Raw genomic sequence first — 5,753 nt, forward strand, 5'->3', positions numbered from 1 at the left:
GGAATGCACAAATGGAGATGAGTTCACAAAGTAAAAGAAGAGACATGTTGTTACCTCTCCACCTGCAGATTGTCTGTCTAGCAACTTGTGGTATCACCAGCCACCCCTTACCCTTGAAGTTCCACCTCTCTCATCTTCCCCTGAATAGACATTGAGGTTGCACACAGTTGAAGGGGATTTTGGAGTATGTGCTGCAGCCAATGAGCAAATTGGTTTCCAGATTCAATCCTATCCTGCTATTGGCTGCTTGCCCTACCTAAAGCCCCCTAACTTCAGGAATGTTTCCTGCTACTTGCCCAGGGATATTCTGCCTGTTTGGATCCTGACCTTGCCCCCTGTTTTGACCATGGCCTGTTCGGACTGCCAAAACTTCAGTCACCTGCCCTGACCTTGGTCAGTCTTGATTATAGATATTCCTCGCCATCTGTCCGACCCTGGATCCCTGGCTGTGCCTACACCAAATCCCTTTGTCCTCCTGGCCCTTATGGCCATGACCTGGTGTCTTTCCTGCAGCAAAGTACTTTAGTTTGCACCAGGGTTACCGGCCCATCAACCCTTATCAGGTGCTCTGATGATAATGGGAGATTCTAACACATGCTCATACTACATGCTAGTTCACATATGCATCACATTTTGTGTATCTACTATCAATAAAACATAATTATTTTATTTGCATAGCTATACATGATTTGAAGTTGTTATATTAAGGAGAAAATTTAGCCAAACCCTTAATATATTGGTTTAAACCCACCGTAGGATATTTAATACTCTCTGTGTCCTTGTTAAGAGAGTTTCTGTCCCTCGTTTCTAAATTTCTTTTCCTGGTGACACCCTAAAAGCAAAGCTTGCTTCCTAAGACTTTTATTTTTCTATATAGGCATAAAAGCAAGATATAAGACTATCTGCATAAAATTACCTTGCTCTGGGAACATCTGTTCCTAAATCTGCACTTATGAAGCCTTGGGATTTTCATTTTAGCCAACTTTTGCGGCCTCTAACACAAGGAGGAAAATTACCCAGCGTAGAATAAACTAGATTAGAATTAACTAAATCTCTCCCTAAAATACTTGTAAGGATCTTTCAGAGATAGGCAGTGGAATAAAAATAAATATCAGCATACTTATAAAGAAAAGCTGATCCTTCCCCAGCCCCAGAGGACTTCACAATTGTAACCGACCATTCTCTGTTAGTAGTCCTCCAACTAGGTGAGAATTTTTATGCTGCAAAAGGACCAGTCAGGAAAGGAAAGAATACCACTTTTTACATTTCTTGTACATTATATGGTAGCATACTAATGGGCAATAACTGGAGACCTTAGTAGTACAGGTTAAAAAATAACAGTTAAGGAAAAGACACAGAGACCAGTGGCTGCATATGGCAGATGAATAGAAAGAAAATTATCTTTAGGGTACAGTTCCCCCAAAAAATTAGGAACCTTGGTAGGATAAGGCGAGAGGTAGGGACATCGTGCTGCCAAGAGTTTTATTACGATTAGCTACTTTAAAAGTTTGTCTGATGACCTACAACCAGGACATCACTGCTGCAACATAGTTGCCATTTAGGAAAGGCGATTTGAGAAAAGCTGAGTAGCAGTTCCAGGAAACGAATGGACAAAATACGGTTAAGGTGGTATATGTAAAGTACAGCATTGTGTATTATGTTGGCACTATATAAATACTGTTTAATAATAAATAATACCAATATAGGATTTTGCTGCCCTATGGAGTTAGGAAAAGTCAGCTCATCAATATGCTGCCATTGGATAATGGTAAACTGGAACAATGTTGCATTATTTCCTGGTTAACATTACATTTTTTTTCCACTTGTTCCTGGACTTTTCTCTTAAAACATCTTTTTTGGTGTGTACCGACCTTTGCATCATAGCTTTGAACAAAAAAAAAACAAGAACATTTCTAAAATAAGTTCTACTTAGCTGGCTGCCAAATTTTCCCTTATAAGCAGCGAAGTTTGACAGGTTTCAAGTCAAAACTACTAGACAAATTATGTTTTTATTTCCATCCCCTCAGTCAAATAGTGATGAGAGAAGAATAAAAACAAGGCCAATACATAGCTTATATACGAGGCATACAACAAAACAACCACTAATGAACAAAATGTCCTCGGCAGGATCTACTGCTGCAAATGTGTCAAAATAATTTCAGTTTAGTAAATGAGACCATGTACGCATCATGTTTCCAGGGAAAAGCCCTCCTCTGGCATGCCCAAAAAAAACATTTACACCATATAAAGCATCTGTATTTTAAAACAGTGTTGTTTTTGTTGCTTCAGATCCTGGGACTGTTAGCTTGATGTGTTGCCTTTGCTGTGCTACTTATAGAAAGAATTTGGTAAGTTTCTAATGAGACATACGGAGGTGGATGCCTTATCTACTTAATAACACATAACATGTCCTATTGGCCTGTGTTAACTGCTGTTTGGCTATTATATCTCAGTAATATTATACACAGGGGACACATGACCCATAACAGAACATCGTCTTCTGGCTTCTGAAAAATGGCGCGGGCGTTTTTCCCTGCAAGATAATTGGAACCAGATTTTTGGGCACATAAAAAAATTTGAACATGCATTCTTTTTTATTAGTGATGGTGTTTCTTTCTGCATTTGGTATTTTAGCATATGTTTGGTATTAAAAAAACAGTTCCCAAATGTCTCTGATTTGGAGGGACAGTTTCTATTTCAATGGTCCCTATATCCTTCTGTACTCCTTGGATATATATATATTATATAAAAATTAGACTTACCTTTATTTCTGCAGAGCCCTAAATCCCCCCACAACTGGGTTCCATCACCATTCTGGAGTCTTCCTACGTTCCAGCATGGAGGAATCAGCGGGTGCTGCCGTCTTCATCCATCTTCTTCCTGCTTCTGTAAATGTAAAAAAAAAAAAAGAAGTCTTGCAGAAAGGGACAGGTGATTGTTTGTTTTTCTGTATGGTTTGGGTTGGAGACAGGAGCTTTCACTTGGAAAAATGCATGTAGAGGAAACACGCAGCAGAGCTGTTGGGTATGCAAAGTGGTGTTTTAAAGTGTTCTTAGACATAAAAGTAGCCTCTGTATGATAGGTTCCTTGTTAAAATTATATTCTGTTTGTTTTATATAGGAAACCTGTACAAAAGAAAGAAAAAATACCTGGTGACCCTACAAGTAGCTTGGACTCCATTGATGGTGGCAACGTTCTGCAGGCTTATCTTCCCTTTGCATGGTTGCCACTTGTCTGAATAAAGCTGAAAACCAGCTGAAGAACATTCTAACAAAGAAAAATAGAACTGAAGTTTAGACAAAGTAAAATAAATCCTAAGTAATGGTGTGAAATACAATGGACTAAGTAAAGGTCATGCCATAAAAAAGCAGTCCTGGTTGCAGTCCTCGAACGCCTACAGATCGAATCGTGCAGGGCAGAAAACCAAAAGATAGGTCATGTGACCAGACTGAAAAAAAACGAAGAAAAATCTACAATTTCTAATAATTAGAATATTGCAACATATGAATATGTGATTATCCATTACCAGTTCGAAGGGATTAGATGGGTTTACATACATTTTAAAATTCATTCTAGGTGGACTAAGCCTTTAAATAAAATAAAAAAAGTCCTCAGAATTCATTTTTGCAATGTTTTTTTCTGTTCCCCTAATAGAAAATGCTAATGCTGTTAGTCATAGATATTAAAAATTTGTCTCCTTGTTCTGCACTTCATTAAAGCCCGTAAAAGCTGATAAAAACAGTATTATTGTGCAATGATCTGGTACTGGATTGGAATATTTTAGGTTGGACCATTTGGAAAACTTTAAAATGTTTACACATTATGTAAATAACTTTTAAATTCACTCGGTAACACAATGAACTAAACATACGATTTTTCTTTTGTTTTTATTTTGTCATTTACCCAGACTTTAGAATTGTGTGTTTGTGTATAAGAGTTTGGAGTAGACTTGTATTCGCATAAAACTTGCAGTAAATATCATACATGCTTCAGAGTCATCTAATATTAAAAATATGCATATTACCTAACTATAAAATATTACTTAGTCTGGTAAAGCTGATTTCCAAAATAAAGGCAAACCCCTTCTCCTCTCTTCCCACCCATTTCTTTACCCCATTGTTTCCAAATAATTGCTGACACAAGAAATTCCAAATGCCCTAATATTTCACCTAGAGCACTGGTCCCCATGCTTTTGAGGCTCACTAAATGCACGGACTGGACCGCACATGCGCAGGAAGCAGTGTGTCACTTAAAGGGGATGACACTTCCCCCCAGAGTAACGCCATGATGCCAGAACTTGCCCACTCTCCAGGCTCAGACGTGCAATGGAAGAGTGGGTGGGTTGTGTGCAGAGACACAACCAGCCCACTGCCCTGAGTCTCTGGGAGACATGATCCACAGATTTGACCGGTGTGCCTCCCCAGCGGGGTCCTTGAGAGCCACGGCCCACCTGTCAGATGGCCGGGGGTTTGGGACCCCTGACCTAGAGCCACAATTGTGTGACTAGTGGTGGACCAGTAGGACTCCTGTGCAGAACTGACAAATCATTTCCCAACACCACACTATGATGAGCAGCAAAGCAAAAGCCCACTGACTTCAACAGTCCTGAGAAGAAGAAGCGGCCAGCACAGGAACTGCTGAGATTATTTATTCACTTGCCACAAAGTAGTCTACGTTGTTTCCCGAGCCTGGTGCCAAGGGATGGATAACTGAGTCATATGAACAGGTTTCTGAATACACATGGGCAAAAGGGTGGGATTGCAGGCAGACAGAATACCACGCAAGCTTCTGTAGGGGTCCCTATATGTTTCTTAAATTTGACTCGTAATGAGTTGGCATTTTTGTTAACAAGGTATACGGTTTATACTCCTCTTTGACAGTGGCCCTGTCATACACACCTTGGAGAATGACGACATTGAGTTCACATTTGTCTTTTTATTATTATTAACCAATAATTATATAGCAACAATATATTACACTGCGCTTTACAAAGTCCATAGTCATATCACTTACTGTCCCTAAAAGGGGCTCCCAATCTAATGTTATGGTCATATGTCATTAATACAGTCTAAGGCCAATTTTTGAGGGGAAGCCAAATAACTTAACTGCATGTTTTAGGAATGTGGGAGGAAACCAGAGTAATCAGAGGAAACCCATGCAGACACGGGGAACATACAAACTCCTTGCAGATAGTGTTCTGGCTCAGATACGAACCTGTGACTGAGGGCTGCAAAGGCCAGAGTGTTAACCACTGAGCCACCATGTTGCTTTTTGATCAACATGTATATATACCGGAATTTGACTTTTTTTTATCTTTGCTTTAATGTCTCCTTCTTGTGCAGTACCTACTCATATTTTCTTTCATCCCCTGCCACTCCTGTCAAGAATATAGAAAACATCCAATATTCAGAATATGGAGGTACCTGTGACTTACTCATCTTCTTCACATATGACAGTGACGGTGCATGGCAATAGGCATAGGGTGTGTTCAAACTCTCTGTGAATTCTATTTAGAACTCTGAGCTACACGGGACCTTCTTTTCTTACTTTCAGTTAATGAATGGGGCAATGGGGGAGGAAAAGTATGTGACACTAGGAAGGGATGTATTACAAAACAGGTTTGCTTCAAAACAAAATACATTCCAATTGCATGACTTCTAACTAACTAAATATCAAGATATTTCTTTATCATTTTACAACTTGGTGTAGAACTTTTCACATCATTCCTTTATGTCCTTGGGTGTAGTTGTTTA

The 5,753-nt window shown here is 39.3% G+C and overlaps 1 long non-coding RNA gene across 1 annotated transcript; it reads left to right on the top strand.

The window, feature by feature from the left end:
• The first annotated feature begins 2,293 nt into the window (after nt 1-2,293).
• LOC140322860 (uncharacterized) lies at nt 2,294-3,713 on the top strand. The gene is made up of 3 exons (XR_011919260.1): nt 2,294-2,348; nt 2,777-2,931; nt 3,121-3,713. It is a non-coding gene; the product is annotated as an uncharacterized lncRNA (long non-coding RNA).
• The last annotated feature ends 2,040 nt before the right edge of the window (nt 3,714-5,753 follow it).

Source organism: Pyxicephalus adspersus, chromosome 1, assembly GCF_032062135.1.
Source record: "Pyxicephalus adspersus chromosome 1, UCB_Pads_2.0, whole genome shotgun sequence".
NCBI lineage: Eukaryota > Metazoa > Chordata > Amphibia > Anura > Pyxicephalidae > Pyxicephalus > Pyxicephalus adspersus.